Raw genomic sequence first — 17,556 nt, 5'->3', positions numbered from 1 at the left:
TGAGAACAGATACACGGATTTCCGTATGGTCTATTCAGTTTGACGCCAACGCTCAACGCCGAAAATCGAACAGTGCTCGATAAAAAAGCGCCGCGCTTAAAAACCGCCTTCGTGTGAATACATACATGGTTATCCATTTGTGTCATTCAAACGCTTTTTTAACGCGCGTTGAAAAAGCTGCCGTGCGAACGGGGCCTTAATCGTTTTTAACAGAAGTAGACCGTTGGAGCTGACCTAATTTTCTGAGTTACACACTCTCTTTTTGTATTATTTAACGAAGACTTCCTTATTCCTTCGGGACTGATCGAATCGGTCGATTTGATCAGTAATGAAATTGGCGTCAATCTCCAATTTTAGATTTATGGTGATATTAGAGCCCTCTAAATTGAATAAACGGGTATGTCCTTAAACCACGTCCAAGACCATCGGTGGACGGGCAGCAGCGTCCCTCAAATTCGGTGTACTCGACTGCGATCGCCAACCCGCTTGCCAAGCGTGGCGATTATGGCATTCACCCCCCAAAAAAGGGGGAGGCCTATGTTCAGCAGTGGACGTCTTATGGCTGAGATGATGATGATAATGATGAAATTGAATAAATGCCCCAGAACGAAAATACTGACCTCACAAATTGGTATTCCTTGCGTCCGCACCTCATTTTATCGGTAATAACGGTCATTATCGGTGGTTGAATTTGTGAGCCAAATTGGTATTTGCGTCCGCACGTCCTGATTCGATCGGGCAATTGAATCAGATTGGCGAAAACATGACTAATCTGGATATGCCTTTAATTGACAAGAGTTTAAAGGATATCATACAAATACGACGGAATAAAAATAAACTTGCTTATACTGTTGTGTATTGCTATTGAATAGCTTGGATTGCTCATGATAAAATTAATCTTGATTGAATTTCTTTCAGATCAAAAATCAAGCCTCAACATCGCAATCCCTCAACTCAAAAAAAGATTCCGATTGTTGACGCCATAGATATAATTATTTCCAAAAAGCGTGCACAAATAACAGATGCACGTGAAATATTAGCTGAACTAGCTCACAGATTAATAATATGTGTCTACGGATTAGTATAGCCGCCCGTCATACTTTTTTTTCTATTTATTTTTAGAGCTTGTCACCGAGGTGAACTTGTCGCTCCATAAAAAACTACAAATTTATACATTCTTACAACTAACTTATTCTATATACTAAAGCCTTTCGTACAAGCTGCAATAGCGCCATGGCAGCATCCGACGAAGGAGCAGCCAGGACACTATTGCAGCCCCCAACATAGCATTATGGCTTACGCCCGTCATACTGGGTCATACTGAACAACTTTTTCTATCGGACCAACCCCGAAATCCCAAAAAAAATATTGGCCTTCCCATAGAAAACGTCGACATCCATTCGATCAAAATGTATGAAACGGCCAATAAAACTTAAGTGATTTCGAAGTTGGTCCCATTATAAGTGTCATAACTGAAAAATTTGAATTTGATTCAATCAGTGGCCTATTTTATAAAGCTACAAGTTACAATTTACAAGCGGAAGTCTCTTTCTAACCCTATGTGCTAGAACGAGACTTCCGCTTGTAAATTGTAACTTGTAGCTTTATAAAATAGGCCACAGGTAGCGGTGATTGCTAAAGGGGCTTATACTCGGCTTAAACATAGAACACGGACCTAATGTAACGATGCATTTTTACAAATCAGTCGTTACAGCCGGTCGCAACGACGGACTCTAAGCCCCCATTTGCACGAGAGCTTTTACAACGCGCGTTAAAAAAGCGTTTGAATCTGTCCGCACTCTAAATTCGATTTAACGACCAAGGCTTAGGTAAGTCGAAAATCTAACAACGCGTGATAAAAAGCGCTACCGCTGTCGTGTGAATAAATACACATGTATCTATTTGTGTCATTCAAACGCTTTTTTAACGCGCGTTGTAAAAGCGCCCGTGGGTATGGGGGCTAAAGGCGTATCCTGACCAGATCCTGACTAGTAAATTTTTCGCCAGTCTGATTAAATTGCCCGACCGAATCACGAGGTGCAGATGCAAACACCAACTTGGCTCGCCGAATTCAACCGCCGATATTGACCGATATTACCGATAAAATGAGGTGCGGACGGTTGAATACCAATTTGTGAGGACTGACGCCACACTGTGGGCTGAAATTAGGCTTTCTTTGACATAGAAACCGTTGTTTTTTTTTTTTTAATGGCTTCGGGCTCCGGGCGCATTCAGCCAAACGAGTAAAACGGGGAAACGGAATTAAAGGATTACATTATAACGGATAATTCGGAATTTTGGACAAGGATCAGGATAAGGTAACGTATAATAAATTATAGTTTTATATTACGACGTGAATGGTTTATGTTTTCTTGATTGAAATAGGTTTTGCTAGGCATTGTTATAGTAACCTATGAATTTTAGACGATTAGGAATGAAAGTTGTCGAGTTACGAATTTAAAAAAAAATCGGGTTGCACTCCTGGAGTGCCGACAGAAGTGAAAACTCAATGACTAGTCCAAAATGTCTGCAGCACTATGTATAATTGACCCATCCTCCTTTCTATTGAAAAACTTTAGTTCCGAAATTGCTGGCCAGTGAGCTTAAATTTATAGCGTTAATTGTTTAAAATTCGAATATAAATTGTAAAGTTACCTTGCAGACCTCGCATCTAAATATATTTGGTCATGATATTTTGAGTTTTCACTTTTATTAGCGATTTTATCAAGATGTAGCTTTATTGAATTATATTGGAGTGATATAAAGTTAGAATGTAACTGTGAGATTCTCGTATTTCAGCCCGTACAAGATTTATTGCTTAATATAAAAGTTCCAGTTTTAAATAATTCACCTGATTATGATACGTTATGACTAAAGTTCTTTGGTGAATAACATTGTGCGTGACACATGACGTCAGCGTTACGTTATTACGCGTTATGTGTTACGCTGTATCGAGTTTATCATTTTTTCCCCACCTCAAAAAGTGCTCAGCGCCGCTAAAGAAGTTTTCACTTCAAAAAAATGTATGGAGCAGGAACAAGAAATCATTATTACTTACTCAAGAAACACAAAACAAACCGTAATATCTTCGCAGGTGGTTATACTACGAATTATTTGTGATTTTTTGGCATACTACATATATCCGTCACGGGTGCGGCTTTTTTTAAAATCATTAATTGTTTCTATGGGAAAAGCACAAAAACCAAAGTCAACATATTAAGATTATTTTGACTGAAATGGGTTTTGCCCAGTATGTTTATGCTAAGTTGTAAGTTTCAGACGATTTGAGTCGAAAATACTAGTTATGATTTTTTTTTCAAACAAAATGTATGGAGCCGGTACAAAAAATCAAAATATCTCAACAGTTGACTTTGGTTTTCGTGCTTTTTCCATAGTACCAATTAATGTTTTTTTTAAAAAGCCGCACCCGTGACGGATATATGTAATATGCCAAAAAATCACAAATAATTCGTAGTATAACCATCTGCGAGGATATTACGGTTTGTTTTGCGGTTCTTGAGTACTTAATAATGATTTCTTGTTCCTGCTCCATACATTTTTTTGAAAAAAATTCGTAACTCGACAATTTTCATTCCAAAGCGTGTAAAATTCATAGAGTCGGACCAAAAAAAGTCTGCAGCGGATTTGATAGCCCACGCAGTGCAAGTGTCATTTAACGTCATAATTTCATAGAAGTTTGACGTTTAAAATAACACTTTCACTGCGTGGGCTATCAAATCCGCTGCAGACTATTCTTGATCTGACTCTAGGTTACCATAACAATGCCTAGCAAAAACCTATTTCAATCAAGAAAACATAAAAATAACAACTTCGGTTTCTATGTCATTGAGAGCCGAATTTCAGCCCACAGTGCGCCAGTATTTTCGTTCTGGGGCATTTTTTCAATTTAGAGGGCTCTAAAGGCCCCTGTACACAAGGGACCAGCGCCGGCTACTCCAAGGGACGCAGCCATGCGGTAGAATGAGATAGCAATAACACTTGCTCCCTCTAACGCACAAATGCGTCCCTTGGAGTGGCCGGCGCTGACCGATTGTGTATAGTTCGTAGTTTTGTAACAGAGCCCGGCGGCTAATCCTATTGTTTATTGTTAAGTAAAACCGCACGTGCTACTTACCTGCAAAAAAGGGTCATACTTATTCTATTTGACACCTGAGCGCGGGCTAGTCCAACGCTCAAAAAACCAGTGTAGGTGCGCTCTCCGATAACGCGCCTTTGTTACGCATCTCGATGACACATTTTAGACTGGCTCTGTAGTGTTCGACTCGCCAGCACTCAGTAACCGAAGTACGCAGGTTTTATGCAGGTGGTTGTGGCACGTGGCACGAGCGGTTTTACTTAACAATAGACAATAGGATTAGCTCGGGCTCTGTTACAAAACTACGAACTATACAGGGGCTTTAATTAATATCACCATAAATCTAAAATTGGTGATTGAATTGGAGATAGACGCCAATGTCATTTCTGATCAAATCGACCGATTTTATCAGTCCCGTCTGGATACCACTTAAGGCTGGCGTTTGGTTTCCAGGGGGCCCACCGCGAAAACTGTAATTCGCAAATTCTTTAGGTGCCATATCCTCTATGGATGTCGGCTACCACAGTCCGGAACTCTTCTCTATTCGCAGCTTTTCTGCCATGGGGGCTAAAAGTTTCTTTAGATGTAGTTCAGAGTACGCTGGAAACATAGCTGGGCATTAACTCGTTAATCCGTTAATCGTTAATTAACGAAGTTAAGATTTCGAGTAACGGATTAACTTTTAAGTTAACTTTAAAAACCTGTAACGGACTTGTTAACTTCCGTTAACTTTTCTTAAGTCCGTTAATCGTTAATACCTAAGTACCTACTCACACCAAGGCCGCGCGCTGCCTCAAATATAATCACTAGTATACCTTCGAGTGCTGCTGTGGAACGCCTGTTTTCGGCGGGAAAAGATATTTTTTCTCCAAAACGGGCGTCGCTATAAGACGACAATTTTAATATGCTCATGTTCATGAAGGGGAACATGCACCTTATGGCAGATGCTAGCGAATGATATTTTTATTGGCTATGCTATTATTAATTAGTAGATTAGTCTTTAATAAAAATCAAAATTTATGATTATTTCTCCTAGTTTTATTTCCTATTGCGTATATTTACGATTTCGAGTTAACGATTAACGATTAACTTTAACTTCCGTTAAAACTTTTGAAAAGTAACGTTTTAACGTTTAACGAAGTTAACTTTTTATTTAACGGATTAACGATTAACGAAGTTAACTTTTTGATTAACGGTGCCCAGCTCTGGCTGGAAAGCCGCTACACCGTTGGTGACCCCGAACTGATATACCATGGTACATGGTACCATATAATTTACCGTTTGCTTCAAACGCGGTGTATATTCGTTCTTTTTGTAGAATAGGTACTTATACATACAGGGTGTCCAGTAATTAATGGACAACCTTCCAACCATCGGCAGGGCACCTTAGGCTGGTCCAGAAAATGCACTTATAGGTCTAGTAAAAGTTTCGTGGTTTTCGAGATAATCACACTTTTATGTCTTTTTTATTAGTTAGCACCATACTTCACTTTAATCACCATCTAGGCCATATTTTTGTTTGTAGAAATGTAAATAGCATGTGTGATACCATTTTAGAATCAGTATTAGATAAACTATTTTTAAGAAAGTTGGGCACTCTGTTCTCCATACATTTTTTTTTCACCACAAGCGACCAGACTTCTTGAAAATGTTAGAGTACAATGTAATTTTTTGTATTGTAATCGACAGGGCCGATGGTTAGAAGGTTGTCCATTAATTACTGGACATCCTGTATACTTGAATGGTGATAAGCAATTTGACTGAAATAATTGTATTGTGCTGCTTTTGCGACAATTGTTTCTATTTTTGGCAATGGGAATGCATCCAATTCAGTATAGGGTCATTGTGCTAGTTTTCGTCCGGTGTCAGTTTCCGTCCATTTGACGAAATTTGAATATAAATAAATAAATAAATAGTGAGTATTATATTCTTTGATCCTTAATACCTAAACAATTTATCTATCTACATAAAAATATATTTCGCAAGTAGCAAATTATAAATAAATGAAATTTATTATTTACTAATCCGTCAAGTGGACGGAAACTGACACCGGACGATAAACTGACGCAATTATAGTCCCACCAATAAAAGTCTGCAGCGGATTTGATAGCCCACGCAGTGTAAGTGTTATGTATAAGTCATAATTTCATAGAAGATTGACGTTTTAAATGACACTTGCACTGCGTGGGCTATCAAAATCGCTGCAGACTTTTTACGGTCTAACTATACCCTATTTGATAATCGTTTGAGAATAATCGATTACCATCCTCTTCTTATGTAGACCTCCACCGGCAATTAGAACTTGTGCCCGCCAGGGAAATACACTGTGTTCGATGATACCGTCTTCGAGTAGTTTAGAGATTTCAGTTTTTATGAAAAGCTCGTCATCGTCACTATGGCGCCTGGACCGGACCGCAATGGGTTTTGTGTAGTGTCCGACCGAAACTACTAAAAAGGGCAGCAAAATTAAGCCTACCAAAAATAAACGAAGTATTAAACACATTGGCTGCCCACCATCCTTCACCTAAAGTGTATCTCCCACGCCCCTTACAAATTTAGTGATCCCAGCATCACTATATTACTGAGGTCAATAAAGAGGTAACGAGCTTTCGATTCCACTGGTGATGCTCATGGGCACACAGAGAAGATTACGTGATCCCAACGGTGATGTTCAATGTCATGGCAGCCAACGTGTTAAAAGATTAGCCTGCCAGGCTTTCCAGTTATATTAGGCTATATTGGTGTGCATATAAGTGAAACAACGACATATGTGCAACGTCTTGTAATATATTGATAATGATAGTAAATATATTTATGGAAGCATAGATTAAGTACATTTAATGTAGGCAATGACTAATGACATTCATATATTTATACAAATTAATAATAAAAATATCATTTAAAGTACATATGGTCCTATTTTCCCGCACTAGTGCGTAAAATAGCACTTTTCGTGCGTATGTCAAAAGTTTAAAGGGCCATGTACTGTAAAACGTTGTACGATACATGTGCGAATAGGTAATTTGCAAATCGTGTGGATTTAAAACACTCCCTTCGGTCGTGTTTTAATTTATCGCCACTCGTTCGAATTTCCTCTTTTCCGCACTTGTATCGTAAATAACTATTCGCCGCCCTAGGCCCCAGGCCCTGTACAGCCGCCTCTTTCAATAGCACTTGAAAGAGGGTTCTATGAGGTTCATGTTGTTCTAACTAAACAGTGATAGTGATACGTTTCAGCACTAGAACATTATATTTTTCACCACACCAGCTCGGAAAGGCTTACTTTGCACTTCAAAAACTGATAACAAAGTTGCATTTTATTCACATGTGAGGCAAAGTAATCAAATGTAAATTTTGAGTTGTTTTCTTATGTTTGCTGGTAGAATTGACTTTTAAATGATGATTTTGGATGATAAATATTTAATAACATTCATTTGGATTTGATTTTCTTTGATATTTGACATTTAATATTTGCTTCGGGTTGGTGTGGTGAAAAATTTTGTGTTTCACTCGGGGGCAAATTTTGTTTAACCCTCGTGCTTTGAAACCCTCGCAACGCTCAAGATTCCATTTTTCGAACCACTCGCTACGCTCGTGGTTCAATTTTGGAATCTTTCGCTTGCTCGGGTATCAATATTAGCACGAGCGATTGAACAACAACTTTGCCTCCTTGTAAAACAAATAACTATTACTGCGGGCCTGACAATAGGGCTGTTGACATGAATCGCGAATATATAACATGTTATATGTTTACCATAGCATAATATTAGAATGCTGCAAATTATATTTGCAAGTGTAAATATGCTTAACAAATTATTTAAAAATATGAATAAAAAATTATCATGATAGTATTAAGGTTCAAATCTATGTAACAGCTCATACGAGTTAACATGTTTTGGTAATGTATTTAAGACGATCGACCACCTCAATGTAGACGAGTTGAATCTTAATACTATCACGATACAGGATACGGATTTAAAGGACATTGTTGCTTTAGCACGTGGCTAGGTATAATAGAGGTAGGTACGGGAGCTAAACCGCCCGTAGGTATAAAAGAAATAATGGTTTTTGTTAAAAGCTTATAGGGTCTTAGGCGTAAAAATAAGGCATAGGTATATACTATAATAGTAAATGCAAATAATCCAATTAGCTCCAGGATGGTAGTGTAATATGTGGTTCGTATGCGTGCATGTGCCTCCATCAATTGGTTGAACAAGACAGATTCGAACTGTCGACCTCCGTCTGTGGTGATGTGAAGAGCATCAAGCATGCCAAACCGAGAGATCTACCAAAACCAAACCAATCTACTAAAAGTTTGCAAAGCTAACCGTTTCTACTACTGTTTTAACATTGTTCTATAGATAAATTACTTGGCTATCGGTATGGTATTTGCGGATTCCTGAATTCGACGCCACTTTTATTCTACACGTCGTGAAAAATATTGCGGCGTCGATTTTGGCTTCCTTTGTGTGACGTAACACAAAAAAAACACATACATTTTCTTCATTTTGTGTTACATTCTTGCATATTTTTGTGAATATTCCATTGTGTTACCTACACTTTTTTGCAATTCACTCGTTTACGGGTTTTACTAGTGCTGCACTCTGGCAACAGAACATTGTATTCTCTATCGCCATAATTTGTGACGTTTTCAACCAAAAGGTTAACATTGTCGGTTGTCGACGAGGCTGATTTCAAATTGAAGCTTTATGGAAATAGCGCCTTATTGACAACAGATAATAAGTACCCCTTTGGTTGAAAATGATACATTTGTCCCTATTCACATAATTTAGCCATAATTATAAACGTATTCATGAAAGCATTTTTCAGCTTTAGATGTGCATATGCAGTCATGCACATCTAAAGCTGGAAAATACAGACTTATAAATCGAAATGTAATAAGTGACTTATGAACATATTCCGATTGATCAAACTTTAATTATTCTATGTGCGGCAATTAGCACTGTACGTAAATACATATCTATTTCGAAAATTTTACCGGCCATATGTAAGTACTTACTGCAACTACAAAACGTTGTGCGAATAGTTAAGGTGGTTCGCTTTCCATACAAAAAACAATTGCGTTATATTAAGTAATTACACACTATTAGGTAATTAATTGTTTTTTGTATGGAAAGCGAACCACCTTAATTGCCAACGAGAGGCGATAAATTGAAACACGATCTAAGGGAGTTCTACTTTTCGAACATGTATGTTTGGGACAACTGGGAAAACTTCTAGCTTCGCAAAACATGCCAGATGCACTACATCTACGAGGTAAGCCCAACAGCATTCTGAATGCATTGTTATACTGCACTTTTAATGCATTGTAGGCTCGCTTCGTATAGTTAACCCACAGGCCGCTCGAGTAAAAGGAATGGCAATATGATCTAAAGAGCGTTGTACCTTGACATTACTGATATTATTAACATAAAAGGTTTACATTTTGAAGCTTTATGGAAATAGCGCCTTATTGACAACAGATAATAAGTACCCCTTTGGTTGAAAATGATACATTTGTCCCTATTCACATAATTTAGCCATAATTATAAACGTATTCATGAAAGCATTTTTCAGCTTTAGATGTGCATATGCAGTCATGCACATCTAAAGCTGGAAAATACAGACTTATAAATCGAAATGTAATAAGTGACTTATGAACATATTCCGATTGATCAAACTTTAATTATTCTATGTGCGGCAATTAGCACTGTACGTAAATACATACCTATTTCGAAAATTTTACCGGCCATATGTAAGTACTTACTGCAACTACAAAACGTTGTGCGAATAGTTAAGGTGGTTCGCTTTCCATACAAAAAACAATTGCGTTATATTAAGTAATTACACACTATTAGGTAATTAATTGTTTTTTGTATGGAAAGCGAACCACCTTAATTGCCAACGAGAGGCGATAAATTGAAACACGATCTAAGGGAGTTCTACTTTTCGAACATGTATGTTTGGGACTGCTTCTAACTCGACCTAGCAGAGATACTATTTTCTTGCGCATGATTGCCAGAAAACTTCTAGCTTCGCAAAACATGCCAGATGCACTACATCTACGAGGTAAGCCCAACAGCATTCTGAATGCATTGTTATACTGCACTTTTAATGCATTGTAGGCTCGCTTCGTATAGTTAACCCACAGGCCGCTCGAGTAAAAGGAATGGCAATATGATCTAAAGAGCGTTGTACCTTGACATTACTGATATTATTAACATAAAAGGTTTACATTTGCTCCATGTGAAGCTGTTGGAGGAAAGAAAATTATAACACTCATGAACATTCCTTTTCAATATTTTACTGACAGGTGAATAGGTTCTAAAAATGTAGTGCAATTTCCTTTACCTTCGTATTTTCACGGATACGTCCGAACGTCTCATATATGCTACTTGTATTTCAGTCAATACAAACAGTACTGAGGCGAGGTTGACTAAAGTAGCTTTTATACCTAACTATTCGTATCTTCTCCTGCAATTGGCGACTGACACGAAGACGTCAGACGCCCGAGGCGCGCGACGCACGTCCGGCGCCGGCGACTCAGCAGAGACTCATTCTGGCTGCTTGTATCAGCTCCTGAAATTTGAGAATAATTATATTTAGAATATTTGTTTAAAATGATTTTATCAGTGCAACATAAACTTTAATTCACTTTCATAACTTTCCTGGCTTATTTTATATAGGCCCTACATACACAGATGGCGCTAGAAATAGGTACGTAACTTTTATGAAAACCTAAATGTTAAATGTTTTAAAATAATGCCTGCTTATATGACCTTGTATTATCGTAGTTTATATAAACTGATATGTCGTTTTTACAAACACTCCCTCAGTGGACTTGTTGTACAAAGTAGCAACAAAGGTCTTTCAAATTCTGAAAGTGTCATTACGGGATTGTCCATATGAGTATGACACCAACGAAACGGCCAAGCCGTACTGTTTGACCAAGATGTTGGCTTTATACTGTTAGAGCTTATAAAGTTAGGAATGACAGAGTAAAAGTCTTGGTACCTACTACGGGATCTGATAACTTTTTAGTGTAAAAGCTTTATGCAACTAGTCCTGGCAACACTTTACATTAAATGTTTTGGTGGGTTGTTCTAACCTCAAAAGTAGTATACTAGAGGTAATTGAGGTAATCTGAAAAAAAACCCGCCAAGTGCGAGTCGGGCTCGCGTTCCATATATATGTATATTACACAATTTTTAACAATCAGTGCCGGATTAAGATATTTTGATGCTTTAAGCATTTCTAGACCATGGTGCCCCCTCTCCCTAGGGTCATCAAGATTACATTGATTTTTTTGGTAAATTGAGAGAAGTTCAATGCCGCATTACAGCTGAGAATGGAAATCAGTCACATCATTTTATCACAAAAATTGACAGTGCCGTAGCAGTAATGTTGCAACAGAGTACCTAATACTGCTGCAGTCGCCACCCGAATGTCACCTTTATCATATCTAAGAAAGTGATTGAAACGCGAGCGAAGCGAGCATGAAAATTTTTCGATATAAAAACGCAATATGATAGACAGTTGTACATTTTTACTTTTAGTATGGAAATCAGTCACATCATTTTATCACGGAAGTTGACAGTACTGCAGCAGTAACGTTGCAACAGAGTAATGTTGCTGCAGTCGTCATCCGAATGTCACCTTTGTCATACCTTAGAAAGTTATTGAAAAGGCGAGCGAAGCGAGCGCGAAAATTTTTCGATATAAAAAACGCAATTTTACTTTTAGTCCGAACCAGGCCCGAATCCAGGATTTCATACAGAGAAAGGATGGGACAGTTTTCTATCAGCCTAGCTTCGCATAGGGCTCGATATTTAAGGCTCTCAGCGAGGTTGTTTTCATGCATAAAATATGCAAGAAAGTAGAGCTTGGAATTGACCAAGTGAATTGAATTGGCGAAGTGTGAGCAAGGCAGTAGGCCCAGCTGCGAAGAGGAAAGCTTGGATTTGGATCCACGCCCAAGTGTAATTACTTAAGGCAGAAGATCAACTTTGCCGTAAGGCAGAAGGCCTCGCATAAGACCTAACGCCGAACCGCAAAAGAGTGGGTTGAAATCGAATCTATGCATGTAGTCACACCTCTTCTACTGCTACCGATTGTTTCCCAAAGAAATACGCGCCATTATTTTTGCAAACTAGCTTTTGGACAGCTAAAAAAAAATCGTGTGGTAAAAACGATGTGTCTGTCCCTAATTTTAAATGAAATCTAACACTTTAAACTCTCGCGTTTTGTACACATATTTAATTACACAAACGGGTCACAAATTTTTTTTTTTATTTTTTTCATTTACCCCCCAAAAGTGGTCCCCATGTTTAAAATTAACTTGTTTACGTTACATGTCCATATTTGGGTCACAAACTTACATATGTGTACCAAATTTCAACTTGATTGGTCCAGTAGTTCCGGAGAAAATCGGCTGTGACAGACGGACAGACAGACGCACGAGTGATCCTATAAGGGTTCCGTTTTTTCCTTTTGAGGTACGGATTACGGAACCCTAAAAAGGACTATAATTATTAAAATCATTTAAATTAATTAAGATAAATGTGTGGAAAACTGTCAGGTAAGACGACAAGCTCTTTCAATCCTTCAACTCTTGCACTTGTACATTCTCTACTTACAGAAGTTTTGTAGAGCAGAATAAGCGAGGCATCCATGTAGAGGTAGTGTAGGGACGCTCGGCAGGAAGCAGGTGGGCTGTCGATCACGTGTTGCGTTCATTCAGCCCAATTCCCTAGAGTTGGAGCTGCAGCTAGGTTACTGTCCCGGCGGCATTAAGTGCCACACCATTCTCCTCGAATCTTCTTGTTTTCCTGCAGAACAGAAGAACATCTTTAAGTTCGTTTTCTTTCAGTGTGTCTTTACCGAATGTATTATATCGCGGTGCCGAATACATGAATTACATGATAAGTTCGCCTTTGTACTAATGATGTGTGTTCTTTCATGTTTTATGTTTCTTTTTGTACAAGGACTATACCAATTTTAATAACAAAACTTCCGTGAGACACAGACATATTAAATATATTAAAAACGGGTCACTCACGTATTTGACAATAATGCCCTAAATGAGGGTAGTTTCTCGCCCCCCTTGCCGCCACCGGCGCCTGCGCCGAGTTATCGGGCGCGGAGAGCTGCGGCCCGCAGTCTGCGCCGGTCCGTCACCGTAAACGCAAGCTCCTGATGACACTCCTCGGTACGGAGTGAAACATGTCGAGCGTTTTTCGACTTAAAATACGTGAGTGACCCGTTTTTAATATATATTTAATAAGGACTATACCAAACAAACTTAAGAATATCCACAAATGGCTCAAAAACAAATGAAGGGACCGGATGTGGTGTCTTCTCGGAGGACCTGAACATATACATCTCAAAACCCCTGGGTTACACTGGGAACACAATACGGTATTCCAAGCTGAATGTGTAGGAATAATAGAAGCTTGCAATGCGATAAAAAGACGAGAAGTAAAACAAGAAAATATAGTAATACTGTCAGACAGTAAATCAGTACTGCAAGCACTAGGTAGCTACAAACTTACATCGGAACTCATACTTGAATGTCATCGAGGCCTCACTGAAGTGAGCAAAGAAGGCAACAAAGTAACAGTATAATGGATAAAGGGGCATAGTGGATCAAGAGGAAACGATGCAGCGGATGAACTGGCCAGGAAAGGTTCAGAAACCAGCTAGACCAACATCACAAACAGCTTCACAATAAGTACTGGACTAAAATGAACACCTGTAGGCAGACCAAAGAACAAAACTACAAGCTTACACCAAAATATTACTAAAAACACCCAGACACCAACTACGCAAAATAGTAGGATTAATCACAGGACATAACAGACTAATCCAGCGGTCGGCAACCTTTTAGCAGCCAAGGACCAAATAGTAGTTACCGAAGTTGATGCGGGCCGCACTTTGTTAATATTTATGACTTTATCAGACATTGTCGTTTGTCAATATTACATACAAAATAGCCTAGGAGACTCGCGGGGTGCAAGTGAGAGGTTTGCGGGCCGCTAGTGAAAGGCTCGCGGGCCGCAAGTGAGAGGTTCGCGGGCCGCTTGTTGCCGACCGCTGCACTAATCAAACACCTACATAATATGGGTAAAACAGACAGCCCCATGTGCAGAGTGTGCATGGAAGAAGAAGAAACAGTAAAGCATATTCTCCTACACTGTAGAAGGTAGACTCCGTGCACATTGAAGGAGGCAGTTAGCAACCTGAAGACACTGCTAGGTGTCATGGAGGAGCTGGGGTGGCTATAGTTCGTTTTTTTTTGCATTAGAAAGAACTTGGAAGAAGGTAAGCAATCTTGACATGTCTTTTAGTTGAAAAACGCTTTTTAAAAATCAATAACTATTACTTATAAGAATAAGAATAATTTATTTCTAAAAACTGTTACAAACATAGTTACCAGGGGCCCCCGCACTAGGTTACACCTGTATCGCGGGGAACCAATTACACTTGTATAACAGAGTTTCGTTATCGTGTGCAGGTCATACTATTAATATAATATCACATAATAACATTAAAACTTACATTTAATACTTAAAACCAAAATTTAACAATTAACATAGTCTAAGGTAAAAATTACAGTGAAGTGACACTTTGCAAAATAGCTTCTGTCTCTGTGTAACTCAGTGATTGAAGTAGCTTATAGGTAGTGTTTTTGGCCTCATTTGCAGTGCTATCTTTTAAATCACAATGCTTGAGAATGGCGTTGTAAGTTGCTGCCTTTATGTAGTCCCCGAAACGTTTAGCAAATGCAGATGATACTTTAGGTACCGGTAGATTAAATATGCGCTTTTTAAGGAGCGAATTGTAACAAGTCAAGTGTTTAGATGATATATGGGTGATCACAACTATTTTATGCAGAAACAGTTGACGAACGGTAAGAAAGCAGAAGAATATAAATGAACATATTAGATTCATAATTGTTACATATTTGCCGTAACTTATTTTTAGACTGTGTTTTTCAATTAAAAGACACATCAAGATTGTTTACCTTATATTTTCTAATGCTAAATAAAACGAACTATAGAGTAGTGCTACCTCGTTTTCACGCAAAATAGGCCAATGGTTGTCGACTTGCGGAAAATGCCCAGTATAACTAACTAACTAAGGGGATCCACCAACATAGGTATGTATCCTTTTGTAGTTTTGCTGAACCTATAAACACAATTTTTTTGCTCTTAAGTAGTAGTTTTTGATGGTGTTTGATCCATTGATCAGTGACCCAGTCTCAGTTTTTCTGATAAACAGCTGTCTTAATGGACTCACCGATATGTTTTGCAGAAACCTGCACCTTGTAGCATACACCTTGTTTTCTCAGTCAATCTCAATATAAATAAATATATTGGGACATTTTTACACAAATTGACTAAGTCCCACAGTAAGCTCAAGAAGGCTTGTGTTGTGGGCACCCAGACAACAATATAATTATTCAATATACAAATATCTGTCTCATCAAACAAATAAATTCCCTAACCAGGATTTGAACCCAGAACCATCAGCTTCACAGGCAGGGTCACTAGGCTAGGCACCCACTAGGCCAGACCGGTTGTCAAATATAACCAAGATATTCTTTTGAACAAACTGCCATATCACTGCTGGTTTCAATCTGTGCCCTTCATAATCTACATACTTACTGCTGTCTGTCTCTCATGCAGTCTAAAAAAATTAAGTGTGGGGTACAAACTTTGTGTCGCTCGAAAGTCGAAACCCTCTTGCCTTATCTCCTGATCCACCTTTCAGTACTGGTCATCACAAGTAATTTTCCAAATTTCTGGGAATACTTCTAGCTCGAGACAGAGGTTAAATATGTGCCATAGCGGCTCCGCCAGCACCATGCTGTACAGTCCATACGCACGAGGGAATACCATGCGGACACGAAGATTTTTTTAGCTTAAGTTGTTGAATTGCGGCACTTACCTCCAACTTCGGCTTCTCCATTAATTAATATTTTTTCAGTACCTCGTATCTCTACTGAGTCTACTGTTTCTTTTATTAGAATTCATTTATTGTATTTGTAAACCAACAAGTGTCAATACTGTCAATGTGACTGAAAGATGGCACTAGAAAAAACCGATTATTTTTAAATTGTCAAGAGCTAATGTCAGAACGTCCCTACTAATTTTGACAGCTCCCTTAAAAAAAAGAATGTCTCTGGTTTTTGGCTTCCAATTATTGGGTCGTACATTATTGGGTCGGGCTTTCTCGACCTGTACCAATAATGCGCAGCCCAATAATTGAAAGCCAAGGGACTCAAATTAGTGGACGCGAATTATGGGGTCGTACATTATTGCCCTGTGAAAAGAGTGGCTTCGTATTATCGCCCCGGACCAATCTTGCGCGGACCGAGAATGCTCAACCCAGGAATGTACAGCCCAATAATACGCGTCCACCATGGACGCCAATTATTGGGCTGTACATTCTTGGGTTGAGCATTATTTGGTTGTACATTAGTGGCTCCCACTTTTCGCTCCACACCACAGACTATAAATATTTGACACATAGAGTGATATTCTAGGGATGGACGACGATTTTTAAGTTTACGATTCAATAATGTTGCCATGCGCAAAAAATAAGCAGATAATGGTAAGGTTAAGTAGCTAACATATTATCGCACCGCACCGCGACCTTGGTGCGTCGCACGCATAAGTAAGAGCGAGAAAGAGATATATTTTTTTTCCAGACGGAAACAAATTGTCCGATCCATGAAATGTATACTTGGTCAAGCAGATCTGGTCAGTAGAAAAGGCGGCAAATTTGAAAAAAATAGGCGCGAAGGGATCTCTTCCCATAGAAAATTTGAATTTTGCGCCTTTTTTTATTGATAAGATTTGCTTGATCAGCTATAATTAGAATAAAATGACAGAGAAAGGTGCCTGCAATTTGCGAATTTAAAGTAGTAACACACTATCGCACCGCACCGCGACCTTTCGTACCGGTAAGTGAGGGCGAGAAAAAGATATCTGTTTCTCGCTCTCATTCATGAGTGCGACGCACCAAGGTCGCGGTGCGGTGCGATAGTGTGTTAGCTACTTTACAGGGTTTTAAATGAGTATAGTTTTCCTCTCGGAGTAATTAACAATGGAGCCGCCATTAACAGGCGTTCCCCTCTGTCGAAAATAGGCGGCCAATGGTCAACCACATGTCAACCATATGTATGGACTGACGTTTATCTGACATGACGTACCTATACATTTGATGTGCCCCTCCCCCGCAAAAAACGGCAGACTATTTTGTACCGAAAATTGGCGACATGGCGTCTCCGTTGGTTATATCCTCTAAGGTTTTCCTGGTTCTTAGGCCCCATTCGCACGACAGCTTAAAAAGCGTTGCCTTAAAACCCGACGTTGGCGCTTTTTTACCGTTTCCAATATTTGTGTTCACATGAACGCTTAAAAATCACTTGTGAGTCGTACTGCCACGTACGCATC

General features: G+C 38.9%; 1 long non-coding RNA gene across 1 annotated transcript; it reads right to left on the bottom strand.

The window, feature by feature from the left end:
- Positions 1-9,569: 9,569 nt before the first annotated feature.
- On the bottom strand, positions 9,570-16,155 carry LOC134796535 (uncharacterized). The gene is made up of 3 exons (XR_010144944.1): positions 16,046-16,155; positions 12,733-12,924; positions 9,570-10,675 (listed from the first exon to the last, which is right to left on the bottom strand). It is a non-coding gene; the product is annotated as an uncharacterized LOC134796535 (long non-coding RNA).
- Positions 16,156-17,556: the final 1,401 nt, after the last annotated feature.

The sequence above is a fragment of the Cydia splendana genome, chromosome 1 (assembly GCF_910591565.1).
Source record: "Cydia splendana chromosome 1, ilCydSple1.2, whole genome shotgun sequence".
In the NCBI taxonomy this organism is placed as follows: domain Eukaryota; kingdom Metazoa; phylum Arthropoda; class Insecta; order Lepidoptera; family Tortricidae; genus Cydia; species Cydia splendana.
This window is presented reverse-complemented; position numbering and strand designations above follow the sequence as displayed.